This window comes from Salvelinus namaycush, chromosome 16 (assembly GCF_016432855.1).
Source record: "Salvelinus namaycush isolate Seneca chromosome 16, SaNama_1.0, whole genome shotgun sequence".
Taxonomy (NCBI): Eukaryota; Metazoa; Chordata; class Actinopteri; order Salmoniformes; family Salmonidae; genus Salvelinus; species Salvelinus namaycush.
In genome coordinates this window covers 4,544,040-4,561,409 of record NC_052322.1, presented here as the reverse complement: position 1 = coordinate 4,561,409, position 17,370 = coordinate 4,544,040, and the positions used below count along the sequence as shown (strand labels likewise).

Below are 17,370 nucleotides of genomic sequence, written 5' to 3'. Positions count from 1 at the left end.
AAGACCCCCAAAATAAATAAATATATATTTTAGGCCTATATTTATTTTGTTTGCAACTATAGTTGAAGTGTTTTCTATTTACCTTTTCAGATTTGATACATTACTATTTTGATACATGCTTAATTGAAAATTTGCACAAAGGTTCTAAATAAAATGAGAAATAATCAAATACGAGTAAGTACCTTTTAATAGTACCCATGGAATAAATGTTGTAGATCTTAATGTTTTTCCACATAATCCTGGACTATCGGACCACCATTTTATTACGTTTGCAATCGCAACAAATAATCTGCTCAGACCCCAACCAAGGAGCATCAAAAGTCGTGCTATAAATTCTCAGACAACACAAAAATTCCTTGATGCCCTTCCAGACTCCTTCTGCCTACCCAAGGACGTCAGAGGACAAAAATCAGTTAACCACCTAACTGAGGAACTCAATTTAACCTTGCGCTATACCCTAGATGCAGTTGCACCCCTAAAAACGAAAAACATTTGTCATAAGAAACTAGCTCCCTGGTATACAGAAAATACCCGAGCTTTGAAGCGAGCTTCCAGAAAATTGGAACGGAAATGGCGCCACACCAAACTGGAAGTCTTCCGACTAGCTTGGAAAGACAGTACCGTGCAGTACCGAAGAGCCCTCACTGCTGCTCGATCATCCTACTTTTCCAACTTAATTGAGGAAAATAAGAACAATCCAAAATTTATTTTTGATACTGTTGCAAAGCTAACTAAAAAGCAGTATTCCCCAAGAGAGGATGGCTTTCACTTCAGCAGTAATAAATTCATGAACTTCTTTGAGGAAAAGATCATGACCATTAGAAAGCAAATTACGGACTCCTCTTTGAATCTGCGTATTCCTCCAGGGCTTAGCTGTCCTGGATCTGCACAGCTCTGCCAGGGCCTGGGATCGGGAGAGACACTTAAGTGTTTTAGTACTATATCTTTTGACACAATGATGAAAATAATCATGGCCTCTAAACCTTCAAGCTGCATACTGGATCCTATTCCTACTAAACTACTGAAAGAGCTGCTTCCTGTGCTTGGCCCTCCTATGTTGAACATAATAAACAGCTCTCTATCCACCGGATGTGTACCAAACTCACTAAAAGTGGCAGTAATAAAGCCTCTCTTGAAAAAGCCAAACCTTGACCCGGAAAATATAAAAAACTATCGGCCTATATCGAATCTTCCATTCCTCTCAAAAATTTTAGAAAAAGCTGTTGCGCAGCAACTCACTGCCTTCCTGAAGACAAACAATGTATACGAAATGCTTCAGTCTGGTTTTAGACCCCATCATAGCACTGAGACTGCACTTGTGAAGGTGGTAAATGACCTTTTAATGGCGTCAGACCGAGGCTCTGCATCTGTCCTCGTGCTACTAGACCTTAGTGCTGCCTTTGACACCATCGATCACCACATTCTTTTGGAGAGACTGGAAACCCAAATTGGTCTACACGGACAAGTTCTGGCCTGGTTTAGATCTTACCTGTCGGAAAGATATCAATTTGTCTCTTTAAATGGTTTGTCCTCTGACAAATCAACTGTACATTTCGGTGTTCCTCAAGGTTCCGTTTTAGGACCACTATTGTTTTCACTATATATTTTACCTCTTGGGGATGTTATTCGAAAACATAATGTTAACTTTCACTGCTATGCGGATGACACACAGCTGTACATTTCAATGAAACATGGTGAAGCCCCAAAATTGCCCTCGCTAGAAGCCTGTGTTTCAGACATAAGGAAGTGGATGGCTGAAAACTTTCTACTTTTAAACTCGGACAAAACAGAGATGCTTGTTCTAGGTCCCAAGAAACAAAGAGATCTTCTGTTAAATCTGACAATTAATCTTGATGGTTGTAAAGTTGTCTCAAATAAAACTGTGAAGGACCTCGGCGTTACTCTTGACCCTGATCTCTCTTTTGACGAACATATCAAGACTGTTTCAAGGACAGCTTTTTTCCATCTACGTAACATTGCAAAAATCCGAAATTTTCTGTCCAAAAATTATGCAGAAAAATTAATCCATGCATTTGTTACTTCTAGGTTAGACTACTGCAATGCTCCACTTTCCGGCTACCCAGATAAAGCACTAAATAAACTTCAGTTAGTGCTAAATACGGCTGCTAGAATCCTGACTAGAACCAATAAATTTGATCATATTACTCCAGTGCTAGCTTCCCTACACTGGCTTCCTGTTAAGGCAAGGGCTGATTTCAAGGTTTTACTGTTAACCTATAAAGCGTTACATGGGCTTGCTCCTACCTATCTTTCCGAGTTGGTCCTGCCGTACATACCTATACGTACGCTACGGTCACAAGACGCAGGCCTCCTAATTGTCCCTAGAATTTCTAAGCAAACAGCGGGAGGCAGGGCTTTCTCCTATAGATCTCCATTTTTATGGAACGGTCTGCCTACCCATGGGAGAGACGCAGACTCGGTCTCAACCTTTAAGTCTTTACTGAAGACTTATCTCTTCAGTAGGTCATATGATTGAGTGTAGTCTGGCCCAGGAGTGTGAAGGTGAACGGAAAGGCTCTGGAGCAACGAACTGCCCTTGCTGTCTCTGCCTGGCCGGTTCCCCTCTCTCCACTGGGATTCTCTGCCTCTAACCCTATTACAGGGGCTGAGTCACTGGCTTACTGGTGCTCTTTCATGCCGTCCCTAGGAGGGGTGCGTCACTTGAGTGGGTTGAGTTACTGACGTGATCTTCCTGTCTGGGTTGGCGCCCCCCCTTGGTTTGTGCTGTGGTGGAGATCTTTGTGGGCTATACTCGGCCTTGTCTCAGGATTGTAAGTTGGTGGTTGAAGATATCCCTCTAGTGGTGCGGGGGCTGTGCTTTGGCAAAGTGGGTGGGGTTATATCCTTCCTGTTTGGCCCTGTCCGGGGGTATCTTCGGATGGGGCCACAGTGTCTCCTGACCGCTCCAGTCTCAGCCTCCAGTATTTATGCTGCAGTAGTTTATGTGTCGGGGGGCTAGGGTCAGTTGGTTATACCTGGAGTACTTCTCCTGTCTTATCCAGTGTCCTGTGTGAATTTAAGTATGCTCTCTCTAATTCTCTCGTTCTCTCTTTCTTTCTCTCTCTCTGAGAACCTGAGCCCTAGGACCATACGTCACGGCAAACCGGGCATGATGACTCCTTGCTGTCCCCAGTCCACCTGGCCTTGCTGCTGTTCCAGTTTCAACTGCTCTGCCTGCGGTTATGGAACCCCTACCTGTCCCAGACCTGCTGCTTTCAACTCTTAATGATCGGCTATGAAAAGCCAACTGACTTTTATTCCTGATTATTATTTGACCATGCTTGTCATTTATGAACATTTTGAAAATCTTGGCTCTCTCTAATTCTCTCCTTCTCTCTTTCTTTCTCTCTCTCGGAGGACCTGAGCCCTAGGACCATACGTCAGGACTACCGGGCATGATGACTCCTTGCTGTCCCCAGTCCGCCTGGCCTTGCTGCTATTCCAGTTTCAACTGTTCTGCCTGCGGTTACGGAACCCCTACCTGTCCCAGACCTGCTGTTTTCAACTCTTAATGATCGGCTATGAAAAGCCAACTGACACTTATTCCTGATTATTATTTGACCATGCTTGTCATTTATGAACATTTTGAACATCTTGGCATAGTTCTGTTATAATCTCCACCCGGCACAGCCAGAAGAGGACTGGCCACCCCTCATAGCCTGGTTCCTCTCTAGGTTTCTTCCTAGGTTTTGGCCTTTCTAGGGAGTTTTTCCTAGCCACCGTGCTTCTACACCTGCATTGCTTGCTGTTTGGGGTTTTAGGCTGGGTTTCTGTACAGCACTTCGAGATATTAGCTGATGTACGAAGGGCTATATAAAATAAACTTGATTGATTGATTGAATAGGCCTTTACATGTGGTCATTTTATATAAACTATTTATTCATCGAATTTACAGAAAATGTGCTATATCGTGATATGTATTGTTATCAGGATATGAAATGACCTATATCGTGATATGAGATGTTGGCCATATCGCCCAGCCCTACGCTCAGGTGGAACAAACTTAAACGTGGTCTTTTTTCAATGCTGATTTAAATGTCATTGAGAAAACAGAGAAGTGTCAAAGATAGTTTTTTCTCTCGCAAACATCCTCTTAGAATCCTCGAAGTAATCATCTAGTTTTTCAAAAGTATCTGTAATCTGATTACAATATTTTTGCTGGTAACGTAACGGATTACAATCAGCTTTTTTGTAATCCCTTACATGTAACAGATGACATGTAATCCGTTACTCCCCAACCCTGGTGGTTACCTCCCACATTAGTGTAGTCAGGCTCAGAACCTGTTCTTGCATTGAAATCTCCACAAAGAAGCACTTTACCCTCTGCCTGAAATTGAATGATTTCTGTACGGAGATTGTCAAAAAACAAATAATAATTTGATGAATCTGAAGAAGGAGCATAAACTGCACATATGTATACATCAAAGTCCCAATAGATTTTACCTTCAGTAAGTTTTTGCCAAATGTGGTTAGTACCTTTTTTCATTTCATTCAGTGCTAAGTCCTGTTTATGCCAAATGATGATTCCACATCCCGGACCCGTTTAAAAAAAATTTTTTTTTGATTGATGGCAGTTAACTTTCTCTATAGCCTGAGAGACACTGAGTATCAATGTTTCCACAACACCATGTTTCCAGTAGGATTATGATGTCCTGTCCCTTGATGTTTTTAAGAAATTCTGGATGTTGTTTTAGAACCAAAATGCGAAGAGTTTAGGCCCTGGATATTCCAAGAGCTAATAGTTAATAATCTCATTTATAACAAGTGATATTCACTGGTTTGAGTAAAGTTTAAAAAAAGAAGGTAAAATTATATATATACATATACACTGCTCAAAAAAATAAAGGGAACACTTAAACAACACAATGTAACTCCAAGTCAATCACACTTCTGTGAAATCAAACTGTCCACTTAGGAAGCAACACTGATTGACAATAAATTTCACATGCTGTTGTGCAAATGGAATAGACAAAAGGTGGAAATTATAGGCAATTAGCAAGACAACCCCAATAAAGGAGTGGTTCTGCAGGTGGTGACCACAGACCACTTCTCAGTTCCTATGCTTCCTGGCTGATGTTTTGGTCACTTTTGAATGCTGGCGGTGCTTTCACTCTAGTGGTAGCATGAGACGGAGTCTACAACCCACACAAGTGGCTCAGGTAGTGCAGCTCATCCAGGATGGCACATCAATGCGAGCTGTGGCAAGAAGGTTTGCTGTGTCTGTCAGCGTAGTGTCCAGAGCATGGAGGCGCTACCAGGAGACAGGCCAGTACATCAGGAGACGTGGAGGAGGCCGTAGGAGGGCAACAACCCAGCAGCAGGACCGCTACCTCCGCCTTTGTGCAAGGAGGAGCACTGGGCAGCTGGGAGGAGGTGCTCTTATTCTCCATGGACTTTACAGTGTCCCAGAACTTTTTTGAGTTTGTGCTACAGGATGCAAATTTCTGTTTGAAAAAGCTAGCCTTAGCTTTCCTAACTGCCTGTGTATATTGGTTCCTAACTTCCCTGAAAAGTTGCATATCACGGGGGCTATTCGATGCTAATGCAGAACGCCACAGGATGTTTTTGTGCTGGTCAATGGGAGTCAGGTCTGGAGTGAACCAAGGGCTATATTTGTTCCTGGTAATAATAAAAAATGGGGCATGCTTATTTAAGATGGTGAGGAAGGCACTTTTAAAGAATAACCAGGCATCCTCTACTGGCGGGATGAGGTCAATATCCTTCCAGGATACCCGGGCCAGGTCGATTAGAAAGGCCTGCTCGCAGAAGTGTTTTAGGGAGCGTTTGACAGTGATGAGGGGTGCTCTCCCTCTCTCTCTCTCTCTCTCTCTCCCCCCCTGTGTCTCTTTCTCTCCCTCTGTGTCTCCTTCTCTCTGTATCTCTCTCCCTCTGTCTTTCTTTCTCTCCCTCTCTCTCTCCCTCTCTGTGTGCATCTCTCTGTCTTTCTCTGTGTGTGTCTCTCTGTCTCGCTCTCTTTCGGTCTCTTTCTTTCTGTGTCTCTCTCCCTCTATGTCTTGGTCTCCATCAGTCTCTCGCGCTGCCTTTTCTCTCTCCCTCTCTTTGAGTGTGTCTCTCTGTCTCTATCTCTTTGGGTCCCAGTATCTGTCTCTCTCTCATTCTTTCTCTCTCTCTGTGTCTCTCTTGCTCAGTGTTTCTCTATGTGTCTCTTTCCCTCACTCTCCCTCTGTGTCTCCGTCTCTGTCTCGGTCTTTCTGCCTCTTTTTCTCTCGGTCTCTCTGTCTCATGGGTCTAGTCGAGCTCCCAGTGCATCTGGTGTTGCTCCTGGTAAGGGTATGTGCTTTAATCTGTGTCTGACAATACTGGCTCACTGAGTCAGTGGCTAAGATAGTCGGGGTGAGGACAACAAAGTCAGGTGCAAGGGCTGTGGTTCTTCTGGCTGCTTATCCTAGGACGCAAGAGGTGGCAGGGAGGCCCAGGTAACAACTACCTGCCAGGCAATACAAATAATATAAAATATATAGCAATGTCATGACAGTCCTGTGAGGATCAGAATGGGTCAGATCAGACTGGTGTGGGATGACAGTAACCAGGTCTCTCTCTCTCTCCCACAGAGAGGGGGCTGCTGGTTGGTCAACAGTTTACACCCTGTTGTAAATTACAGGAGAAGGAGACTTTCTCTCCCCTTCCAGTATTTAACCCAAGGAATGTTCTTTGTTAACAGACTTTTTCCTGCCGAAACTAACACATTCAAAAATGTGAATAGTGGAACAATATTTTTAACATAATGTGGGGAAAGGTCAGTGGGGAGCTATAGAAAACTAATGTCATATGGGTTTTCATTTTATGATGTCATTGTATAGATGAAATACTGTAACTTGTAACTTTATCTGTCAAGCTTCCATCCAATACGCTGTGCTTAGAATATTAAATATTTGGAAAGTATTTTTGTTAAGATATTAATAATTTTAGGAGTCATAACAGATACTGTGCAAAGGATATGATTGCAAGTTAAGTAACCACGCCCCGAGTGAGGACAGAGAGCGTGTCAGACTGACGGAACCGTCCCCTTTTGCCTAGCGTGCATAAAGGCTTGGGAGAGAAATCAATCTTCAGACCAGAACATTGCCAGGTTGCAGCTGTGCGTGTAAAGTGGTCGGAATCCTGAACCCTGAATAATCGACACGAGGTGTAGGTGAGAAGCTCATTTCCCATACAGTCACTGGTACGGCTAATTAGCTGTCCTAAGTCAGAGAAAAGCGAATCTAAGAGGCACCATCCTACGACTCTTCAAACCATCCCACCCTACTACGAGTTTCAAATCACCATATTCTCCCACCACCATCACCAATGGGAACCGTCGACATGGCTGGCTATCTTCCAGAGTGAACAACAATAGAAGAGACTTGTCCGGACCCTTTCGGACAATCAGAGCCTTACAAGCGTGCAGCTGAAAAGGCCAACCCACATCTTTCCTAAGATGGCCTGGTTCCGACAGAGATAAACGGCAAACAAAGGCATTCACAAATAAATACATTCATGATTTCATAATGGGCGGCGGTTCGTGTGCAAAGTATATTATTAATGTGAGAATAGTTGTCAAATGTATCCATGATAAGTGTCTCTTTCTCTCTCCTCCCCCCCTCCCCCATCTCTGTTGTAACAAGTCATCATATTGTGTTAATACGATGGAAACAGGTCCCTAGCGGACTAAGTTTCTAGTCAATAATCTATGTGTGTTAATCCTGTGTTATTATTTAGTTAGCTAGTAAATAAATAAACCAATTTGTGTAGTACTGAATCATGAGTACGGCTGTTTTTTTTGCAGATGCATGATGTTACGACTGCTCAGAATGATGATATGACAAGAGGTTATGATTAATATGTTGGCTGTTTTATGGATGTTATAGGTAAAGACCTTATAGAGTTCATTTCGGGAGATGGTAACTCTTTAAAGTGATGCCCCAAATTCCTAATGAGTTAATTGTTACATGATTAATTGAATTAAAATCAGGTAACAATTAAACATAGTTAGTGGATTAAATAAATAACAGTCATCAGATTAATGAAAGTCACAACACCCAATATACACAGATGTTCCCACTTCCAACTCAAAACAATTCAATCATTGTCAGGAGCTCTTTGAGAAACTTACAAGAAAGTGCATTCAATCAAAGTAGTTGAGACAACTACATATTGTGAGGAAGTAAAACTCCTCAAAGTAGCTGCTATCTGCAGAATCAGTGCTACAAAGGAAAAATGGAAAGGGGCTGCGAAACAAACAAAGGTGACAGGGCAGGGAATACACTTTTCACCCATATGACATTAATTTAATATTATTGCCTTGTAGCCCAGTTATATTTAGATACTTTGCTTACATGCTCAGGTCTTGTAGTTATATGTACACTCAACTTGTACTGCGCTGACTCAGATGACTGACGATAAACTAAAATAAATGGATAATAAGATGATTGATGGAGCTGTATTATTATCTTTCAGTGGAGACTTTGACATTATTGATCATTTGTTATTGAAAATGTTTATATCACCTGCCATCACACGGTTGGAGAGTTACTTATCCAATAGAACTCAGAGAGTATTCTTTAATGGAAGCTTCTCTAACATCAGATATGCAGTGTCCCTCAGGGCAGTTGCCTTGGGCCGTTACTCTTCTCTATTTTTACAAATGATTTGCCACTTGTCTTACAAGAAGCTAAAATGACTATGTATGCTGACGACTGCACACTCTACACATAATCACCTACAGCCAGTGAGCTCGCTGAGACTCTTAGCAAGGAGTTACAGTGAGTGTCAGAATGGGTAATTAAGGGATGAACCATCAAGTGTGCCTATAGGCTATTTAGTGTGGTCTCGATCAAATGATCCATAGTCTACGAGAAGTGCATGAGCGGAGAAGAACAGAGCAAAGATATATTTCTAAGAAAATTGACTTGAGTCTTTTGCACTATTGGGATAGCGTAAATAAAACTAGGCTGCATTGCACACTGCACTGGATATTGCAACCTTGAGCCCAGGCATGCACTGCTCTTGTTGATTGTTTTTTTTGCGCTGCCTAACCAATGCTGTGCTGTGTAGGCAGTTCAGGAGAGTCAAATAGTTATTTTTTCTTCTTCAAAAAATGTAATATCTTGCGTGTGAACTAGCCTATAGCCTATGTTCTGTTCAGTTTGAGAAGGAAAGGGCGAAGAGGAGGACCGGAGGTCAACTTTGATAGCTTGCTACTACTATAATTGATTTGAATAAAAACAATATGTTTCTTGCTTATGACGTATTTATCAGAGTTATTGACCTCACAATAAGCCAGATTCGAGTAACTTACATTGTGGTGCTGAAACTTGAAGCAGCAGCCGCGGCCCAATCAATCGGAAATGGAAAGCTCATGTTGTTGAAAGTAGGCAAATTTGAGTAGGCATTATTCATTTCAACCGTCTAAATTCTTATTAGACTTTACTAACAACAACAAGGGCTTTGTGTTGGAGCCTATTTCTTCCTATTTAAGAAATAAGAGGTAGGTCTACCTGTTTGACAGACAGAATTAGGCTATAGGCTGCTATATATCTTGCACTCTTTAAATAGACTACCTCCATGTCAGTGAAGGGCAGTTAAGTTAGAAGCTTTTAGAAGATAGGTTTTATCTCAAGGCCATGAGACTGTTAAACAGCCATCACTAACATTGAGTGTCTGCTGCCAACATACTGACTCAAATCTCTGGCCACTTTAATAAATTGATTTAATAAAGGTATCACTAGTCACTTTAAATAACGGCACTTTAATAACGTCTACATATCCTACATTACTCATCTCATATGTATATACTGTATTCTATACCATCTACTGCATCTTGCCTATGCCGCACGGCCATCGCTCATTCATATATTTATATGTACATATTCTTATTCATCCCTTTACACTTGTGTGTATAAGGTAGTTGTTGTGAAATTGTTAGATTACTTGTTAGATATTACTGCACTGTCGGAACTAGAAGCATTTCGCTATCTGCTAACCATGTGTATGTGACCAATAAAATTTGATTTAATTTGATTCAGCTTATCAACACTTACGAAAACAAGTAATGAAGACGTCAATCTCTCTTCTACTTTGAACCATAAGAGATTGACATGCATGTCATTAATGTTAGCTCTCCGTGTACTTTTAAGTGGCAGCCGTGCTGCCCTGTTCTGAGCCAACTGCAATTTTCCTTAAAGTCCCTCTGTGGCACCTAACCACACGACTGAACAGTAGTCCAGGTGCGACAAAACCAGGGCCTGTTGGACCTGCCTTGTCGATAGTGTTGTTAAGAAGGCAGAGCAGCGCTTTATTATTGACAGACTTCTCCACAAGTGTTCGACGCGTAAATGTGTGTCTTCAGGTCTCAGGCAAGTTGACTTATTAAGCTAGTTCTCTGAACCAAATGAAAGCCACATTTTTAACACCAGTGAAAGTTATGCTTTTGATTCAACCAGTCCTTTGCCAAGGACGCGGCATTCGACTTCACACTCCTCTATGGACCGCATTAGGATTTGTTTTTACAAGACTTCGATTAACGCCACAAAATGCTACATTGAAAGACCTTGGGTCAAACACAGGCCAACAATCTTCACTCTAAAATCAGGATGTGTTTCGATACAGCCCATATTTATCTTTAAAAAATGACTTCCTTTCTTAAAAGTTCAGAGAACAGATACTGCTACCATTGTGAAGGCCGACATTAACATTGATACCTCAGCTGAGAATTTAAGTGAATGAAAGAGGGAAAGAGACAGAGAGAGACCCACCTGTAGCCAAGCACCTTTGCTCCACCCTGCCCCACGCCCACACACTCCCACAAACAGGTTCAAGTCAGCCCAGTCATTCCTAGGCAGCCTATTCTCCAAAGTACAGTCCCACTTGTAGTTTCCCTGTCTTGCTCTAGCCTCATGGAAGGGTTTCTCTATTTGTCTCAGTGCACAGGCTCTATTCTATTCCCACATTACCATGAGAATGGATGGAAACCCTCCATGATTAGACACAACCCAGTGCACGCAGACACCCCGGTGCACAGTAAAGACTTGAACTGGACTATGTCTGGACTGGATTATTCATGTCCATGAAGAAAAACTGTGTGAGTGTTTATGAATACCACATAGACCCTTAGAACATACTCCCAAGCCAATCCTGTAGAACTTTCACTATAATGCTTAATAATACATTATACATCTATCCAATCTATATATATATATATTATACATCTATCCAATCTATAATTATATAAAATACATCTATCCAATCTATATATATATATATATATATATATATATATATATAATACATCTATCCAATCTATATATATAAAATACATCTATCCAATCGATATATATATATATATATATATATATAATACGTCTATCCAATCGATATATATATATTAAACATCTATCCAATCTTCACAGATCTACATGAGAGACCGGGTGTAGTAGGGGCTAGGGGTCGTTTTGCAATTCAGTGTATGCACATGATGTGAGAGGGTATGTAAGATCTGTATATCTGCATGCACACACATGCAACAAGGCTGTATCTGAAAACATTCGTCCTTGCTTCCTTGATACTTGTTTTCTCCAGTCCTCTCCTCTCAAAGTGGGAAAGACGGGAGGTGAGGAATGCAAAAAAACAAGGACAGAGGAAGCAAGGATTTGACGGTGAGTAATGTTTTCAGATATAGACCCACTGTCTAGGGAGAAGGGGTGGTTTCTGGACAGGGCCAACATGAACACCAACAACACTCCCTTTCTGACACACACGCCTGGTCCAGTCTGATTTGCAAGCCGGGCTCTGCGTTTTAAATCGGAACTAGGCCTAATAACTGACACAACTACGCCCCCAACAGGCTGAATACCATCTTGAGGATCTCAAACAGGTCCCACATTACTCTCTCTCTCACTCTTTTCTCTCACTGTCTGTGTGTAACTGTTATAAGGAACTTGCAGCATGCATCTCATATCAACATTTAAATGATAAATAACAGAGAGAAATTAGTTGGCAACATTGTATGACATACTCATTTGAGACAAAGATTTTTGTGGGGGTGTGATCTGTGAATTCCTTGAGTCATGTTTTATGTGGAACATGCAACACTGTCTAGAGATTACCTGCTGAGTTTGTGTTTCAATGTGAAGTCGAAGGTCGCGCACAATACGTGCTGTGTGCTCGGCCCAAAGTTCACACAAGAACGCCCTGTTGCTGTGGCAACCATAATAGCATGGGGGCCTCTTATAATCAAGCCAAGGTTTGGAGTGTGGGGAGTGGCTTCGCTGGAACGGAATTATAGATTGTGGAACAGAGTAAAAAAGCTGAAGGGAAAAAAAGTGTACAAGTCTAGTCACAATGCCAAAATGAAGCATGTACATTTCTTCTCTTTAAAATAGTCTTTCAGTCTGTGGCTTGCATGAACTAAGGTATAAACATAAAAAAACATATATACAAAAATTGATCATACAAACCGCTGAATCTCTATCCTGACTTTGTGTAGCCTATTCTTCCCCTGAATGTGCGCCAGTGAATATAATCTTATCTTGTTCCTATTCCGAAACTCACAATACATTGAAGTTGCCCATATACAGTTGAAGTTGGAAGTTTACATACACCTTAGCCAAATACATTTAAACTCAGTTTTTCACAATTCCTGACATTTAAACCTAGTAAAAATTCCCTGTCTTAGGTCAGTTAGGATCACCACTTTATGAATTAAGAATGTGACATTTCAGAATAATAGTAGCGAGAATGATTTATTTCAGGTTTTATTTCTTTCATCACATTCCCAGTGGGTCAGAAGTTTACATACACTCAATTAGTATTTGGTAGCATTGCCTTTAAATTGTTTAACTTGGGTCAAACGTTTTGGGTAGCCTTCCACAAGCTTCCCACAATAAGTTGGGTGAATTGTGGCCCATTCCCACTGACAGAGCTGGTGTAACTGAGTCAGGTTTGTAGGCCTCCTTGCTCGCACACGCTTTTTCAGTTCTGCCCACACATTTTCTATAGGATTGAGGTCAGGGCTTTGTTATGGCCACTCCAATACCTTGACTTTGTTGTCCTTACGCCATTTTGCCACAACTTTGGAAGTATGCTGTGGTCATTGTCCATTTGGAAGACCCATTTGCAACCAATCTTTAACTTCCTGACTGATGTCTTGATATGTTGCTTCAATATATTCACATCATTTTCCTTTCCTCATGATTCCATCTATTTTGTCCCTCCTGCAGCAAAGCTCTCCCACAACATGATCCTGCCACCCCCGTGCTTCACGGTTGGGATGGTGTTCATCGGCTTGCAAGCCTCCCCCTTTCTCCTCCAAACATAACAATGGTCATTATGGCCAAACAGTTCTATTTTTGTTTCATCAGACCAGAGAACATTTCTCCAAAGAGTACAATCTTTGTCCCCATGTGCAGTTGCAAACCGTAGTCTGGCTTTTTTATGGCGGTTTTGGAGCAGTGGCTTCTTCCTTGCTGAGCGGCCTTTCAGGTTATGTCGATATAGGACTCGTTTTACTGTGGATATAGATACTTTATTATTGACTGTATGTTTGTTTATTCCATATGTAACTCTGTGTTGTTGTTTGTGTTGCACTGCTTTGCTTTATCTTGGCCAGGTCGCAGTTGAAAATGAGAACATGTTCTCAAATAGCCTACCTGGTTAAATAAAGGTGAAATAAAAAATACAAAACTTTTGTACCCGTTTTCTCCAGCATCTTCACAGGGTCCTTTGCTGTTGTTCTGGGATTGATTTGCACTTTTCGCATCAAAGTTCGTTCATCTCTAGGAGACAGAACGCGCCTCCTCCCTGAGCGGTATGATGTTTGCGTGGTCCCATGGTGTTTATACTTGCGTACTATTGTTTGCACAGATGAACGTGGTATCTTCAGGCGTTTGGAAATTGCTCCCAAGGATGAACCAGACTTGTGGAGGTCTTGGCTGATTTCTTTTGATATTCCCATGATGTCAAGCAAAGAGGCACTGAGTTTGAAGGTAGGCCTTGAAATACATCCACAGGTACACCTCCTATTGACTCAAATGATGTCAATTAGTCTATCAGAACCTTCTAAAGCCATGACATCATTTTCTGGAATTTTCCAAGCTGTTTAAAGGCACAGTCAACTTAGTGTATGTAAACTTCTGACCCACTGGAATTGTGATACAGTGAATTATAAGTGAAATAATCTGTCTGTAAACAATTGTTGGAAAAATTACTTGTGTCATGCACAAAGTAGATGTCCTAACCGACTTGCCAAAACTATAGATTGTTAACAAGACATTTGTGGAGTGGTTGAAAAATTAGTTTTAATGACTCCAACCTAAGTGTATGTAAACTTCCGACTTCAACTGTATTTCCATGCTTTGTATGCCCCTTTTTGTACACTTATTTTTACACAAGTTCACCTTTTTTGGGAAATTCCATTGGTTGGTGTGTTATTAGCGTCAACTTCTTTCACTGGTTGATTTATTTGTTCCCGGAAATACAAGCGACTCACAGCTAGCAAATTTGTTCCAGAAGGTGTAAGCAAGAGTTGGTAATTATGGACCCTACAAGTTCACAAGAGCCAGGAAAGTAAAACAAACATGGGCCAACTCCTTAGAGCCCACAGTATAATTAAACTTAAACCACACTGGTTTCAGCAAGCAGTGAGATGGGCAACAGGAAAGGAAGACGCTCCACATGTTGGACAGTAGGATACCTCTGTTTACTCCAAAAGCTTAAAGGTCAAAAGGTCAATTTTGGCTCTCTAGTTAACCCTACTGTCAACTCCAAATGCTGTTGGGTGTCTCTGAAATAGGGTGGCAGGGGCATTCACATACCCAAGCCTGAGTTGCACCAGTGTTTCTTCTATCCCCTCACAAATTCACTTAAGACCACTGGGGTTTCTTTCAAAACATGCACCGTGAAGTTACTTTCGTTGAGCAAAGTACTTGCAGTAAATAAAATATGCTGATGCCAATCATTTTACGCACTGATAACACAACTTTTATGGAAGGTCAAATGAAATGACAATAGTGTTAATAGTCTAATTTCCAAGTTAGAAGTTTGAATTGAAGTTCAAAGGTCAGGATTTAGAATTCTAAGTGGAACAAAACATATTAATCCTTGCATGAGTTACCTCAAACTCAATTTCTTATGACCCCTCTTCCCATTTTTGAGATAAAAGACAATTGATTTGCTCTAGTTCAGAAAATGAAATTACAAATACCAGGTCCTGTTCAATCAAAACCTGTATTGAGAAGTTTGAAAAACACAGCAATATTCCTCTTGCGATACACTGATATAGATTTTTGATTCCTATGGTAAATGAAACTTCAGAACACTGTAGAAATCAAAGGCAATCAACATCATAGTCGAGCACGTGAGAAGATACATTTTCAGCGCAATGCAAAACTTAAGAAATATAAAACTTTTGTATCAATTCTCAAAAATGAGTGCAGGAGATCTGCGGTTTAGAAGAAATCCCCCCCGATGAGTGATTGTATTCTGCACATTGCAAAGTAAGTGCCACTGTAGAAGACATTATAGTCTGTTATTTGGCAAATCTTATCGCTTGCTAGCTACTTCAACAGTTTCACAAGATAATGTGCTAACTAGCTTGTTCATTTGTGTAAAAACAAATTAGGGAATGTACCAGCAGATAGTGAAGTTATTTCAAATACATGTAACAGGACTACGTGTGTGTGTGAGATAGTGAGAGACCAGATGTCAGTGTTTGTGTCAGAGAGCTTGTGCAGTGTTTCTGACCTACATTAGCTGGCTAATTCCCTCCTCGGCTCGAGACCTGGGGCATTTGTCTGCCAGGCTGGCCCCTAGACAGAATGTTACCAGAATGTTGTGAGAAGGTTGTCTAAGGATTTTCTGATTAATCCCCCATCTGCCCATCAGCAGCTGCTGCTCATGGATTACTACGAAGACCAGCAACAGGCACCTCCACAGACAAACACACACGCACACTCTTGGTACATGCAACTTGAAATTCAGTCCCTTTGTGGAGGAATCAACCAACTGTTCATAACAGCCTGGGACCAGACAGAACTCACCACCTTCTCTTCCTCCTCACTGTGTTGACGTTAGGGATTACTGGTTGGAAACATGGTCAGTGTGTGTGTTTGGGGGGGGGGAAGGTAGTGAGTTCTGTCTGGTACCAGGCTGTGCTGAGCACTAGGGTGCTTCACCTGCTTCTTCTAAGAAGCAAACTCCCGAGGAGAAGTGCTCTCTTGCTCTGACATATTTAGGCACACACACGCACACAAATACTCACTCAGTTCACCTGAATGGTGACAAAATGGTAATCTGCGGTGCTTAACACCTGCCACAGACATTCCATCCAGCCAGGACAAAGTCCTACTTAGACAGAGCGTCTAAGAGCAGCCACACCATTAAATGGATAGTTCACCCATATGATAAAATGAAGTGTGAAAAATGCAAATATTGGTATCAATAACTTGCATTGGATTTGTGCCTTTGGAAACAGTGGCCAGGTAAACAAAAACAGCGCATGGATTGGTGTCTTACGTTGTCTATAACCTGCTTACAGGATACGGAAACCAATATGCAATTTAGTAATTTGGGTGAACTATCCCTTTAAGACAGCAATGGAATGAGTCATGTGAAACACCTGAGCAAGAGACTGATGACAAATGCCACTTCTTCTGTGCAGATTTGAAGACAGACACAGACACAGACACAGAGAGAGAGACAGACACAGAGCGAGAGAGAGAGACACAGAGCCAGACACGGAGAGAGAGACAGAGGAGAAAAGGAGCCAACAAAAACCAAGAGCCAACATAACCTGCTTGACTGGTTCCTCCGCCCTAAAATACTTTCAGGTTCACCTTCCTAAGACAACAGGCGAAACCACCACGCACTACAAGCCTCAGACTATGTCTCACACACACATGCCTGGAAAGTGAGTGAGCACCTTGGCCTCATTTATAACAGTTGCCTACTAAATATCTGCTATTTCTGAAGAGAATGTGTAGGTATAAAAACGGGAAGGATCATATAGAGCAAAGCACTTGAAATAGCTAATCTATTTACAACGATGAAGTAGGTCCAATTAAATAAGAGATGGGACGAATAGTATCTCTATTTATTGTATAGGCTACTTTCACCACTGTCAGAAAAGAGAAGGAATGTAATTGTACAATGGTCATGGAAATAAATAATTTGTTATTTTAGATTGCAAAGATAAAATAAAAAATATTTTCGCTCTTCTCACTAACGGCAAATGTTTGTATCTTGTTATATTTTCCAGTATTTCATTTTTTTTTAATCAATAAGTGTGTCATCATATCCCCCATTTGCACAAAATACTTACTTGCCTGGTTTCAATGCAATACTACAACCCCTAGA

At 41.4% G+C, this 17,370-nt stretch overlaps 1 protein-coding gene across 2 annotated transcripts in view; it reads right to left on the bottom strand.

Annotated features, from left to right (window-relative positions):
* The window catches only part of LOC120060919 (dynamin binding protein), a 115,233-nt gene that overhangs the window by 22,351 nt on the left and 75,512 nt on the right, over positions 1 to 17,370 (bottom strand). The gene's annotated exons all lie outside the window — the stretch shown is intronic.